The sequence below is a fragment of the Macaca mulatta genome, chromosome 15, assembly GCF_049350105.2.
Source record: "Macaca mulatta isolate MMU2019108-1 chromosome 15, T2T-MMU8v2.0, whole genome shotgun sequence".
Taxonomy (NCBI): domain Eukaryota; kingdom Metazoa; phylum Chordata; class Mammalia; order Primates; family Cercopithecidae; genus Macaca; species Macaca mulatta.
In genome coordinates, this window is record NC_133420.1 from 117,740,422 (window position 1) to 117,756,414 (window position 15,993).

The 15,993-nt window shown below is 36.3% G+C and overlaps 1 long non-coding RNA gene across 1 annotated transcript; it reads left to right on the forward strand.

Annotated features, from left to right (window-relative positions):
- Window positions 1-1,270: 1,270 nt before the first annotated feature.
- Window positions 1,271-13,851, forward strand: LOC106993822 (uncharacterized). Its single transcript, XR_003723352.2, has 3 exons — window positions 1,271-1,376; window positions 9,607-9,696; window positions 13,283-13,851. It is a non-coding gene; the product is annotated as an uncharacterized LOC106993822 (long non-coding RNA).
- The last annotated feature ends 2,142 nt before the right edge of the window (window positions 13,852-15,993 follow it).

Consider the following 15,993-nt stretch of genomic DNA (forward strand, 5'->3'; position numbering starts at 1 on the left):
ATAGTGATAACAATGACGAAACACTACTGGGATTACTACTGTTAATGACTACCAGTGATCAAGCACCTCCCCCGCCCCAGGTACCATCCTAAGTGCTTCGTAAATACCGTCTCTTATGATATTTATAACAATTCTTTGTGGTCAGTCCAATTGTCATGCCTGCATTAGAGGTGAGCCTCCGAGACCCAAATGCACACAGCTAGTTAATGGAGTAGCTAGAATTCACATCTAGGTCTTTCTAACTGCAAAGCTCATAATCCTGACAACCAAGCCATGGTAGAGATTCCAGCAGAGTAAAGTGGAGCTTGTAAAGGAGGAAGGAGTTAATTTTGCTGGGGATACCAGGGCAGGGAGTGGAAGTTAGGCATGGGGGAAGTAGGAGGAAGAGTAAGGAAGGTCTTTAAATGAGATGACCCTCCGTGGAAGCTCAACTTCCTGGAGAAAAACTTCTCAGAAGAAAATGTATGATGTGCAGTTCTTTAGCATATTATCTAATATGAAGATGTGGGGAGGCTAGAGGCAGAATGGTATCTGAATTGGCCCAGTGGCCCCTCTCCCTGCCCCTGCCAGGAAAACTGCAAGTTCCAATGCAACTGGGACATCAGGAACCTGGGAAAATTAGTAGAGCTGTTTATTTTGCCAAAGTACATACTTGAAATCTCATGCATAAAAAGTTTTCTATGAATACAAAATATTGTGATTGTCTACATTAGACCAAGGAAACATTATATTCAAAGAGAAGGAGAGAAGTTTGAACATATTTATTTAGCATATGAAAGTGGGTGTTCGTGCCAAAAATAATTCAATATGGTAGCAACCTACTTAGGCAGTGTCTAAACTAACACAGCAGAACATGTGATGTGAAGATTTGGTGGCTGTAATTCATGCCAACCAGATCCCCCACAACCTGATTTGGTCTGTGAGACCCTCCTCATCCAGCCTCTGCCTTGTTTTGTGGCCTTAGGCTCAGTAGTCTAACTTTTAGCACTCCACTTGCGTTATCGGGTTTTGCTATAGAGTTCTAACAACTAAGTATTTTAACCAAGCTAAGGCCTGGACAACATTGAAATATAAGAGGTAAAATAAGATTTTGCTGACTTTTGAATTATTCAAATATTAAATATTAATATTATCAATCTTTAATTACTTGAATCATATTACTTTGTGAAGATTCTGTTTCTAGTAAATAAGGCCTTGAATTTAATACTTCTTTGAACTTTTTGAAAGTGTATACCAATTTTTTTGAAATGTATACTTGTTTTTTAAAAACAGTGTTTGCCTGCCTTGTTTGAAGACATGAAAAATGTACACAAAATGATTTAGAACAGTTGGGCTTTTCAGAAAATAATTTAAAATCATCTACCTCATAACTAAAGGTATGTTTTGTTTTTAATTACAAATCAACTTCAGCAAGTTTTAAAGCTGATAATATCTCATGCTGTTTTGGGTATACCAAGTACAGTAATTAGTACTGTACTTAATTAAAACGATAAGTAATTCTTATTTTAATGAGGGCAAACTGAAGTGACCTTTTTTCAGTGGCAAGAAAACTCCCAACTCTCAGCATAGCCACATTAATCTTCTTTTTGTTCCACAAATTAGCCAAGCTAATTTCATTCCTCAAGTCTCTGCACTTACTCTTTTTTCTTTTTCCTATATTCTTCCCAGAAATACTTGCTTGGTTGGGTACTTTACGTCTTTTATATTTCATTAAGGTCAAATGTCAAATGTTCCTATTTCAGAAAATGTGTCCCTCACTACCCCCCACCAACTCACCCAGTTATGCAGACCAAAAGCCTGGAAAGTATTTACCAATTTTCCCAGTCCCCCCATATCCCATGTATCAGTCTGTCCTATTGATTCTATGTCTAAGTTCCATCTGGAATTTGACCGTTTCCTGTCATTTCTATTGCTAAAACTCTAGTCTAAGACACCATGCTGTTTCATCTGTATTAGCACAACAACCTTTTCTCATCGTAACTTAGCTTGTCATACCTAATACAGAAACTGGTACCTTGAAAGGGGATGTTGCTAGGACACAAACTTAATACGTTTACTTTTTTGAGGAACGCCAAACTGTTCCAAAGTGCCTGAACCATTCTGCATTCCAACCAGCAATATATGAGGATTTTAGTTTCTCCACATCTTCATCAACACTTGTTATTTTCCCTTTTTGTTAATAGCTATCCTAGAGAGTGTGAAGGGGTACCTCATTGTGGTTTTGATTTGTATTTCCTTAATGACTACTGATGTTGAGCATCTTTTCAAGTGCTTGTTGGCTGCTTGTATAGCTTATTTGAAGAAGTGTCTCTTCAAGTCATTTGCCATTTTAAAAACTGGTTTTTTGTTTTGTTTTGTTTTTGCTGTTGAGTTGTAAGAGTTCTGTATATATTTTGGATACTAGACCCTTATCAGATCATAATTTGCAAATATTTTCTCCCATTCTGTAGGTTGTCTTTTCACTTTCTTGACAATGTCCTTTGATGAACAGAGGTTTTTGTTTTTTATTAAGTCCCTTTATTCATCTTCTTTTTTTGCTTGCGCTTTTGGTGTCATATCTAAGAATCATTGTTAAATCCAAGATCCCTATGTTTTATTCTAAGAATGTGAAAATGGAGACTCATAGCAGTACTATTAACAAAACTCAAAGGGTAAAAACAGCCCAATTGTCCATCAATGAATGGATGAATAAATAAAATGTGGTTATGCATACGATGGAATATTATTCAATCATAAAAATAATGTTATACTGATGTGTGCTACAATATGACAAACCTTGAAAACATTCTGCTAAGTAAAGGAAGCCAGACACAAAAGTATGGCATAATTCCATTTACATGAAATGTCCAGAACAAGTAAATCCACAGAAATAGAATTCAGATTGATGGTTACCAAGGGCTGGGAGAAAGGAGAATAGGACAATTGCTTAATGGTGTAGGGTTTCCTTTTGGGGTGATGACATGTTTTAGAATTAGATAGAAGTGGTGGTTGCACAATATTGTGAATGTACTAAATGCCACTGAATTGGTCACTGTAAGATGGTTAATTTTACATTATGTGAGTTTCACTTGAAAAAAACAAATTGTAAAGAACAAAGTAGAATCACTTCATTTCCTCTCTGAAAGGTAATACATTTACTATAATTTTATTTCTGCGCTTTCTACATTTCTTTCCAGTTTTTTATATATTAGAATTTTAGATACACATTAATTTTTATAGTATATGTCTTCTATTTTAAGACTTATTGTTGATATTTGCATTATGCTTAATATTCACATTAACAATAATTATTTAGACTTATTTGTAGTTTTCTTATTTCATTGTTCATCTTTGATGAAAATACTATGCCTTCCTCATTCTTGAATATGTTATAGGATTTCTTTGAACAATTTTTTTCGTTTTTCTGTTTTGTTTTGTTTCTTTGAGACAGAGTCTCACTCTGACACCCAGACTGGAGTACAATGGCATGATCTTGGCTCACTGAAACTTCTGCCTCCCAGGTTCAACCGATTCTCCTGCCTCAGTCTCCCAAGTAGCTGGGATTATAGGCACGCACCACCATACCTGGCAAATTTTTGTATTTTTAGTAGACAAGGTTTCACCATGTTGGCCAGGCTAGTCTCGAACTCCTTACCTCAAGTGATCCGCTCATGTTGGACTCCCAAAGTGCTGAGATTAGATTACAGGTGTGAGTCACCACGCCTGGCCCTTTGAGCAATGTTTGAAAGAAGAGTATATATGTGAAACTCTATTTGAAGACTTTAATTTCTGAGGATGACTTTCAGTTGCTTTCACTTGACTGTTTTATTAGATATAAAACTCTTAGGACACCCAGAAAGATGGAGTGGATGTACTTTTCCCTGTTCTTCATGTCAGAAAACCAAAATCAAACAAACAAAACCTAAAATATCAAGAGACAGAATACTTTAATGAAGTATTTTTAAAAATAAAAATTATGCAAAAATCTATGATGGACAACATGTAAAAATTTGAAATAGAGTTTGACAAGGCAAGATTAGAGTGAAGTGAGTCATACAAGTGCAACATCAGATCTCCCCAATTTAAAATTTTACTCTTTGGGTGTTCACTAAAATTTTGCAACTCAGAACCTCATTCACCTCGCTTTAGTCCTGCTTAGAGGACATTTTTTATGCTCAAAACTCCCTAGGTTTTGCTCTGATGTAATGGCTATCAAATTTGGCTTCACACTAGAATCTAAATGTTATTAGATAAATCTAATATCCACACTCTTTCCTCAGACAAGTTAAGCCAGACTCACCATTAATGAAGCAGGATTTTAAAAAGCTTTCTAGGAGATTCTAATGTGCAGTTGGGGTTGTAAACTGCAATCTTATTTTTTCATTCCTATAGAGTTCAGTGATAAGGACCATTGATCATCTACTCAGAATGTATCAGTTCAGCTCTTGGCTTTGTGCCCTTGAGTAAGTTATTTAGCATGTCTGATACTTAAATTCCCATTTCATGGCATTGTCCTGAATATTCAAGGAAAAAGCACACGCAAACCCTAAGCACAGTGCCTGGATCTTAGAAACGATAAATGCTGACCATTAAGATATTGCTGGTGCTGGCCGGGTGTGGTGGCTCAAGTCTGTAATCCCAGCACTTTGGGAGGCTGAGGTGGGCAGATCATTTGAGGTCAGGAGTTCGAGACCAGCCTGACCAACGTGGTGAAACCCAGTCTCTACTAAAAATACAAAAAAATTAGCCGGGCATAGTGGCACATGCCTTTAGTCCCAGCAACTTGGGAGGCTGAGGCAGGAGAATTGCTTGAACCCAGGAGGTGGAGGTTGCAGTGAGCTGAGAGCATGGCACTAAACTCCAGCCTGGGAGACAGAGCAAGACTCCGTCTCAAAAAAAAAAAAAAAGAAAAGAAAAGAAAAGAAAAAAAAAAAAGATATTGCTGGTGCTGAAGATGGAAACAGGAAAAAGCAGTAGCTATGATTTAGTATTGTAGAGGAGAATCTTTTGCCAGTATGAAATATTTTGCCATATCCTCTCAAAAATATAAATGTTTCCAAAGGATTTGTCTCCATGTCTGTCTTTGTTTATTTATTTTGCCTCATATCCAGTGAGCCTATTTGCTTTAACAACACAAGTGCTTTAGTTCAAGTTTGTCCAACCTGCGGCCCACAGGACAGCTTCGAATGTTGCCCATCACAAATGATTTTTTGGCATTTTGTAAAAACTTCATCAGCCATCATCAGTATTAGTGTATTTTATGTATGGCCCAAGACCATTCTTCTTCCAGTATGGCCCAGGGAAGCCAAAAGATTGGACACCCCTGCTTGAAAAAAGTTCAATACACTTTTTTTTTCTATTATATCTATTAATCAAAAGATTACCTTCTCACTCTCTGTTTTGTTTTCTCCTTCTGGTAATATCTATAGCTCTTGTTCTCACTAAATCTGTAATCTTTTTTCTTTTAATTTCTTGGAGAAGGTTTTTAATTTTGTCTTTTTGATATAAAAATACATATGCACAGTTTCACAAGTCGAGAGCTATAAGCTTTTGAAAAAAATGGCAGTATCTCATATATTACTTGTATTTATTCTAGAAGTCACTTTAAAGTATTATCTTTTCTTCTGGCATTACCTTTTAAATAACATGTTTTGAAATAGAAATTTTCATGATTTTTTATTTTTTGAATATGTAACACATTAACTTTGTTCAAAAGTTAAATAAATACAAATTTCTAGATTCTTCATATTGACCTTAGTAATAATTTCCTGGATATGACACCAAAAGCACAGGCAACAAAAGCAAAAATAAACAAATGGGACTACATCAACCTAAAAAGCTGCTGCACAGCAAAGGAAACAACAAAACGAAGAGGCAACCTATGGAACAGGAGAAAATGTTTGCAAATCATACATCTGATTAAAAGTTAATATCTGAAATATACGAGTTTGTTCTACAACTCAACGGCAGAAAAACAATCGGACTTTTAAAATGGGCAGAGGACCTGAATAGACACTTCTTAAAAAAACATAAATAATCATAAACAGGTATATGAAAAAGTACTCAATATCATTAATTATAAGAGAAATGCAAATTAAAACTACAATGAAGTAATACTTCACACCTTTTAGGATGGCTATTACAAAACAATAGAAAATAAGTGTTGAGTAGGATGCAGGGAAAAGGCAACCCTTATACACCTTTTTCTGGAAATATAAATTGGTATAGCCACTACGGAAAACAGTATAGCAGTTCCTCCAAAACTTAAAAAAAGAATTACCAGATGATCCAGCAATCCCACTTCTTGGTAAATACTCTGCAAAACAGAAACCGAATTCTCAAAGAGCTATCTACACACTCACATTCATTATGGCATTATTTACAATAGCAAAGACACAGAAACAACTTAAATGTCCATGAAACAGTTAAATGGACAAAGAAAATGTGATACATACATACAGTGGAATATTATTCAGCCTTAAAAAGGTGGGGGGAGTGATTTAATGCTAAAAAAGAAGGAAATCCTGTCATTTGTCACAACATGGATGAAGCTGAGAGACATTATGTTAAACAAAATAAGCCAGACACCGAAGAACAAATATTCTATGATCCCACTAACATCAGTCATTTAAAATAGTAAACTTATAGCAGAGATCAGACATATAAGGTTCTTTTACACCAGCTTCTTTTTTGGGCGGAAGTTTCTCTCCCATTCCACTCCCATCTGCCCATTACCACTGTTACTACCAACAATGTTTAATTATCTTTATTGTATTTTGTGTACCTTCCACAGTTTTTTTTCATGCCAGTAAAAGCAAATATAACATGTATTTTTCTTTTTCTGAAAGTTAACTTGGGCATCACTGTTTCTTTTTGCTGCAGTATGTTCTCAGCCTCTCCCTGCCATTACTAGGGTTTCAAATTACACAATTATATTCTTATCTCAAGTTGCATTTCCCTCTCGTCTGACTGCTTATTTAATAGTTTTCTAAATCCTATCAAGAATATTAATTCCAGACTTTCTTAAGTTTATTTCCAGGTATATTTCACATAATAATTCTGTTTCTTGAGAGGATATTGTTTCTGATTCCTTAAAACCTTTAGAAGACATTTTTAATTTCTGTGCCTGGCACTTTGTGTCCATTTGCTCATTCCTGCAGAAAGAAAATTTTGTATTTTACCTTTTTGGAAAACTAAGAAATATTTTTAAGGCATTGAGGGGTGTAGGTAAAGAGAGAAGGGAAAGATTAGATTTTCTGCAATTTTATTTCACTAACACAAAATTTTAGAAAATAGAAAGAAATAAGGAAGGAGTCAGAGCTAGAGGCAGTGTCACCTGGGTTCCAAAGAGTTCCTTCTTCCTGTTTGTCACTGGTTTCTCAGCTGGTTCTGAGACTCCCATCTCCCCCTGGCTTAACTGCCTCTTCATATTCCCTGGTTATTGTCTGATCCTACTTTCAAACATCAGGATAAGTGGGAGTGAGTGTGTCCATGGGATCCTCACTCCAAGTGACCTTCAGTGCCTGCTAGGATCAAACTTTTCCTACAAATGCTGTGTTATGGACTGACCTTAGCTCTGGCGCTTAGAAATTGGTGAGATTCTGCCGAGAAAATGGCACCTTCTCATGCAGTGAATTGTGATTGGCAGAGTTTTTCCTCAATCTGCCCCGTTTTCAGACGTCTCACAGAAATTCCTCAAGATTTTTAATATACATATGACATTCTTAAATAGCCCCTTGCACAGGTATTTCTTGTTTGTTTTTGTTCTGGTGTGGCAGTTCAAAGGGGATCTGAAAGTGAAGGATAGATGTGTGCTTTCCACACTTGTCACTTAGAACCCATAGTGACTTTCTTAGTTTTCCTCTATCTAGATGTGTATTATTTAGTCACAAATATATAAGGTGAACATTTAAGCTTCCATGTTGGCATCATGGAAGGCAGCTTTGATCTCCCACAGAAAGTCCCCTGATAGCCACACTGCTGGTGAAGTTTGAGGATGGGCTTAATGCTACATATAACTTTTGACTCTATTACGCATATTCATAGATGGGGAAGTTTAATTTATTTCTCACATGCTTAAGAAGTTTTGTTATTATCCATTAATTTTTCCCCTCTTCCCTCTGTATAATCACTTCATCATCACTTCCCAATTTATCACATCTCTCACTTAATTCGCAAACATTTTTATTCATTCATTTATTCATTCCCTGAGTGTTTATTGAGTACAGGGAATAGCATTAGAGGTGAAAAGTGAGCCAATTTTCCATATCCTCAGGGATCCCACAGGTTTAATCTCAGATGTTAGGAAGATGTTGCAGCTGGAGAATCTTACGGAAATAAGGGGAGAGGAAGACAAGGAGGATGACAGTGTGCACGTCTCTAGCATCTGTACTTTATCTGTGCAATCTTGTTTTACACTGATGACATGGTGATGATAGCGATAGTTATTTTTAAATGTTGGTTATTTAACACAGGTTTTGTGCTAAATTTAATATCCATTAACTTACATAATTTTACGATTACCTGATGAAATATTCCTTGTCATATTCCAATTTTACAGGTGAAGGAAATGAAGTAGAAGGGTGTTACATACCTTGTTCAAAGTGACATAGCCAAGTCTGCTTGGACTGTGGTTCAGGCCATGCAGCCTGACTCTAGAACCCATGCTTTGCTACCTGACTCTCCAGACGTAGGAGGCAAATACCATAATTGGCTCCGTTTTGAGAGGTGTAGGAATTGAGGCCGAGAAAAAATAAGTAACTTGTCCAAAATATGTAGTGAAATTGGTACTTGAACTTTTGTCTGTCTTTTGACTACACTACCACGTCTAAATGCTCAAATGCTCAAATTCTAAATGCTCACATTCAGATCATTTTAGATTTATGGACTAGAAACAGCCTTGGAGATTATGTTATTAAATAATTCCTCATTTTACAGATAATCTGTAATCACTAAAATCGTTTACTTAAAGAAATCAGGAGCAGGTTCTACACAGCAAAGCAACTTAACATACTAAGGAAAATTATTGTTTGAAATATTTTTTCTATTTTTTTTTTTTTTGAGATGGAGTTTCGCTTTTGTCACCCAGGCTAGAGTGCAGTGACACGATCTCAGCTCACTGCAAGCTCTGCCTCCTGGGTTCAAGCGATACTCCTGCCTCAGCCTCCCCAGTAGCGGGGATTACAGGCGCTTGCCACCATGCTCAGCTAATTTTTGTATTTTTGGTAGAGATAGAGTTTCACCATGTTGGCCAGGCTGGTCTCGAACTCCTGACCTCAGGTGATGCGCCTGCCTCGGCCTCCCAAAGTGCTGGGATTACAGGCATAAGCCACCACACCCGGCTGAAATATTACTTCTATTTAGTATTTAAGAAAACAAGATGCGGAATCCAATTCTTGATGGCAACACAGCTCTTGCTAGTAACTTAAATGCCTCATTGTTTCTCTGCAACAAGAGGAAACCTTGGGAAAGGATTAGGCACTGAGACCATCATAAGGAATTGCAAGACCCAGAGATTTTCATGAGGGTGAAAATGCTCATAGGAAAGCAAAGCAAATTGTCGTAAGAGTGGCATCCAGTGGACCGTCCTCTGAAAAGTGACCTGCAATTCTGCATGACTCTTTCCAGGATACTGAATTGGAGCCAGCTAATGTATGGAGCTTACCTTGGTTGTCACCTTCTGGTCTTTGTTTGAGGACCAACTGCATGTGATTACAGGTAACAGATACAGATGTAATTTGTTGAATGAATAGCAATTGACTTGAAAATTGGATGGATGGATGGATTGCGTTTCTTTACTCTCTCTCTCTTTTCTTTCTCCCTCTCAATAGTGCTAGATTAAACCATATTTAGTCTAGTCAAATCAGTGCTTGCTGTTTTTAAGAAGGATATTCTTGAGGTATAGTACTTCAGGGATGCTAATTCGGATTTGAACAGGATGAAATTTCTACCCAGACATGCGCATCGTATAATTGGGATGACAAAAAAATGGTTCCAAATGAGGGTGTGTTTGCATTCCTAGGCATTTTCCTATAGAGGCCAAAAAGATGCAAAATCTTCTTTTCTAAAGCTCTTGGTCGTTCTCAAGCTTGTCTGCACAATGGAATCACCTGGAGAGTTTGGAAAACCAAAAATACTGATGCCACAGATTCTACCCAACAGATTCTATTTTAATTGGTATGGAGTATGGCCTGAGTACTGATATTTTTTAAAGCGTCTGAGGCGATCCTAATGTGCAGCAAAGCACCGTCAAGCCCCCTCTCTCTGAGGAGGCACCAGCTGCAAGCATGTTTTACACCAATATGTTTGCGGAATATAAACATCCCAGTGCAAACTCTTGCACCCAAGAACTCTGGGCTGCTATGGACCGTCTTTGGCAAAGTCTGAATTTATAAACTGATAATACATATAATTCCATAGGCTCCATATGGTTCGTGTTATCCTGAGGGGAACTATACACATTTGCCTTGCCTCAGGATGGAAAGATAAATAACAGATGTGGACAATTTTTATCATACTTGTGCTGAACAATAATAAAAAAATGAAATGAAGGGAGCAGAGAGAGAAGTAAAACTCATGAAAACAAAGCTCAAATCAATTATTCTATGTTATATCTTTGCATTTTTAAGAATGCAGTAGTACACAAGAAAAAAACCTGTCATACAGTTCTCCATTTCCAAGGGAGACTATCTCTAGAGTGATGAGACATAATATTAAAATTGTATATTAATAAAGTTAATCAATTTGTTGATAATAGTGACAAAAACTAAAATCTACATATAGCTTACTGTGTACCAGACACTGTTGTAAGCACTACACAAGTATTAACTTACTTAACCCTCATTATAATCCTGAGACAAATACTATTATTACCCTTATTTTATAGATGAAGAAACTGAGACCCCCAAGAATTTAAGTAATTTGTTCAAGGCAACACATTGCTATGTGGTAGAACTACAAATTGAGCCCAAATAATCCCGCTTCAGATCCTATGCAAAGGTATCCCAGGTGTGGGGATGACAACCTGGTGACAATCCCTTCTCAGAAGGAAGACAGGTCCCATCTACAGAGGTGAAGCAAAGTTTTTTAGGTGGAACTAAAAAACTCAATGGAAGAATGGCTATTAAGATTTAGGATGGCCGGGCACAGTGGCTCAAGCCTGTAATCCCAGCACTTTGGGAGGCCGAGATGGGTGGATCACGAGGTCAGGAGATTGAGACCATCCTGGCTAACACGGTGAAACCCCGTCTCTACTAAAAAATACAAAAAAAAAAAAAAAAATTAGCTGGGCGTAGTGGCGGGCGCCTGTAGTCCCAGCTACTCGGGAGGCTGAGGCGGGAGAATGGCGTGAACCCGGGAGGCGGAGCTTGCAGTGAGCCAAGATGGCACCACTGCACTCTAGCCTGGATGACAGAGGGAGGCTCTATCACACACACACACACAAAAGTGAATGCACATGAATGTGTGTAATGTGTGTATATACTCCTTAAATAATAATTATTGAACACCCATAAATTCATTACTAATATGTTGGATCAAGGGTTGGCAGATTTATGGGCCTCAGGCCACATCCAGCCCATGGCCTGTTTTTGTAAATAAAACTTTACTTTGACTCAACCATGGCCATTTATTTACATATTATCTATCTTGTTTTTTTGTTACAACAGTAAAATTGAGTAGTTCCAACAGAGACCGCATGGCCCACAAAGCCAAAAACAGATACTGCCTGGCCCTTTACAGAAAGCATTTGCAGACTTCTGCCCTAGATACCTCTTCTCCATCCCATTCCCTCTTCCATCGCCAGGGGCAGCCACTCCCCTATATTCTGTACCAATCTTTCTTTTTAAGAAAATTAATTGTTTCATTTCACAGATTTGACTCTAATATAAATAAAATTATGGGCAATTTGTTCTTTATGTTTTTGAGATTCATCCATTTGATGTATATGGCTGAAGTTCATTGGCTTTTATTGCTGTTTGATAGTCTATTACATGAGACTATCTCTGTTCATTCCGTCTATTGTTTGATGGTTATTTTTGCTGTTTCTAGTTTTCTGCTATTTTGAATAAAGCTATGGAAACATTCTTAGTATGACCTCTGGTGAACATGTACACAATATTCACTAGTATACTTACTGGAATTGCTGAGTGAAAGAGGATGTGCATATTTATATACCCAATGTGAATGCCCTATCTGAACTATTTTCCAAGTGGTTGAACCAAAGTATATTCTCACCTGCATTGTATAAGGGTTTCTCTAACTCTATAACCTCACCAACACTTGCTGTCTGACTTTCTAAATGTTTGCCAATCTGGGATGTGAGAAATGATATCTCATTAGATTTTAGTGTTTGTTTCCCTTAGGAATATAATCTGCCACTTTCTGTGTATGAGCCACTCATGTTTCTTTTTCTGTGAAATAGCTCCTTATATCTTTTCCCATTTCTCTGTTTTTGCCTGTTACTAATTTACGTAAATTTGTTTTACATTCTGGATATAAGAGTGCTGTCAATAATCTGTATGATGCATGTCCTTTTCCAGTTTTGACTTCTGTTGCCATTTTCTTGTGGTCATGTTTTGATTGACAGACTTTTAAAAATATATGTAATCTATAAACTAAAGAGCTTCTGTACAGCCAAAGAAACTATCATCAGAGTGAACAGGCAACCTACAGAATGGGAGAAAATTTTTGCAATCTATCCACCTGACAAAGGGCTAATATCCAGAATCTACAAACAACTTAAACAAATTTACAAGAAAAATACAAACAACCCCATCAAAAATTGGGCGAAGGATATGAACAGACACTTCTCAAAAGAAGAAATATATGCAGCTAACAGACATATGAAAAAAAAAGCTCATCATCACTGGTCATTAGAGAAATGCAAATCAAACCACAATGAGATATCATCTCACATCACTTAGAATGGCAATCATTAAAAAGTCAGGAAACAACAGATGCTGGAGAGGATGGGGAGAAATAGGAACACTTTTACACTGTTGGTGGGAGTGTAAATTAGGTCAACCATTGTGGAAGACAGTGTGGTGATTCCTCAAGGATCTAGAACTAGAAATATCATTTGACCTAGCAATCCCATTACTGGGTACATACCCAAAGGATTAAAAATCATTCTACTATAAAGACACATGCACACGTATGTTTATTGTGGCATTGTTCACAATAGCAAAAACTTAGAACCAACCCAAATGTCCATCAATGATAGACTGGATAAAGAAAATGTGGCACATATACACCATGGAATATTAAGCAGCCATAAAAAAGGATGAGTTTGTGTCCTTTGCAGGGACTCGGGCGAAGCTGGAAAACATCATTCTCAACAAACTACCACAAGAACAGAAAACCAAACACCGCATGTTCTCACTCATGAATGGGAGTTGAACAAAGAAAACAAATGGACACAGAGAGGGGAACATCACACACTGGGGTCTGTCGGAGGGTGGTGGGCTAGGGGAGGGATAGCATTAGAAGAGATACCTAATGTAGATCATGGTTGATGGGTGCAGCAAACCACCATGGCACGTGTATACCTATGTAACAAATCTGCACGTTCTGTACATGTACCCCAGAACTTAAAGTATAAAATATATATATATGTAATCTAATATATCAATTTTTTCTGTATGTCTATAAAATTTGCATTTTAAGTAATCATTTTCTATCCCAAAGTTATGCTGATATTCTCCTTATATTGCCTTCTAAAATTATCAAAATTTTGCCTTTCAAAATTAGGTTGTAATATACCTGGAATTGAGTTCTGTGCGTATTCTGAAGGACAGTCTGACTTAACTTTTCTCCATAAAAATTGAACCAATTGTTTTAACACAATTTGTTGAAAAGCCTTTCATTGAAAGCCTCTTTCATGGAACTATAATGCTAGCTCTGTCATAAATCAAATTTTTTCATTTGATTTATGATATGAAAATTATATGCATTTGATATGCATTTTTTTCTCTAATGATACTCAGTATCATTAGATACATAAGAGTATATAAATAATACTCTTAATTATATAATTTTGTAGTAATTCTTGGTATCTGATTAGGCAAATACCCACTTCCTACCCTGTTTTTTTAAATTTTTAAATCTGGAGGTGTTTTGGATATTCTTGTTCATTTGTGCTTCTACCTATATTTTTCAATTAACTTGTCATGTATGAAAAAATAAAAGGCAAAACTTTTTATCCTTAAATCAGTTTGGGCAGGTTTGCAGTTTTTTCTTGTATCATAACTTCCAATCTATGAATATGATCTATTTTTTCACCAATTTATGGCTTCTTCCAATAACATTTTATATTGTCTTTTTAGAGGCCTTGTGTATCCTTTGTTTAGATTCATGTCTAGGTATTTAATATTTTTGATGCTGTTATAAATGATATTTTTAAATATATATACATTTTTATTTCACATAGAAAATTTTAATGGATTTTTTAAATGTAGATTTGTATTCAGTAAACCTGTTAAAATCTCTTAGAATTTCTAAGAGTTTATGTATTATACAATTTGATTTTCTTTTTTTTTTCTGGAGACAGAGTTTCGCTCTTGTGGCCCAGGCTGGAGTGCAGTGGCATGATCTCAGCTCACTGCAACCTCCAGCTCCCTGGTTCAAGCAATTCTCCTGTCTCAGCCTCCTGAGTAGCTGGGATTACGGGTGCCCACCACCATGCCCAGCTAATTTTTGGCATTTTTAGTACAGACAGGGTTTCACCATGTTGGCCAGGCTGGTCTCAAACTCCTGACCTCAGGTGATCCGACTGCCCTGGCCTCCCGAAGTGCTGGCATTACAGGCGTGAGCCACCATGCCCGGCCTATTCTATTGGATTTTCTATGCAATTGTATTATAACTCATCATAAAGATAGTTTTATTTCTTTTCCACAATCTTTACAGGTGTAATTTTTTTCTATGCCTTGCTGCACGCTTTATGATTTCCAGTATTTGCACTACTCTGGCTTTTGGTCTTTGCTCTTGCATCAGCCTTTCATAATTGGGTATGTTTGTTGTAAGTTTTCTGTAGATAATCTTTATGAGGTTAAGAAATTTGCCTTTATTTCTAGTTTATTGAGATTTTATTATAAATCAATATTAAATTTTATCAAATTTTCTCCATTACATTTCTACTGAGATGATCACATGATTATTAAAATTTATTATATAGATTTATTATTTTGATATTTAAAAATCAGGTTTATTGAGGCATAATTTATATATAATAAAATTTGCCCTATTAGAGTATACAGTCCAGTAAGTTTTGGTAAATGTATGCAAATAACACAATAAACAGATTTAGAACTTTTCTATCACCACAAAAAGTTTCTCAGGGCCCTTTGCAGTTAATACACACCTTCTCTCCAGCCCCAGGAAACCATGGATCTGCTTTTTGTTACTGTAGTCTTTCCTTTACTTTGATTTTTTTGAGTGGTAAGCCAACCTTACATTTCTGAGTTAACTTGGTCATGATATCTTTTATAAACACTAATGAATTTAGTATGATTGGCTGATGCCTTTGCTTTCCTGTACTGTCCTTGCCTGGTTGGTACAAGGATTATATAATACTTATAAAGTGAGTTGAAGACAGTTTCCTCTTTTCACCAGCTGGAATAATTTATGTATTATTGAAATTAATTGTTCCTTAAATACTTGGCAGAATTCACCATAAAGGTACTTAATTCCAGACCTTTTGGAGGAAGATAAAATACTGATTTTTTTAAATCATTATTTTATTTTTGTAATACAGCTTATTTTTTCCAGAAACTTCTACTTTTCATTTACATCTTCAAGTCAGATTAAAGTTGTATTAATAACCCCTTATTATTTAAATCTCAGCAGAATGTGAAGTTATGTTCCCCCTTTCTATCCTTTTTTTCCCCCAGATATTTTTCTGTTACCTGTTTTAAATTTAATTCCATTGTGGTCAGAGATAATACTTTGTATAACTTGCATTCTTTTATGTATATTGAGACTTGTTATAAGGCACAGAGTATGGTCTATCTTGGTAAT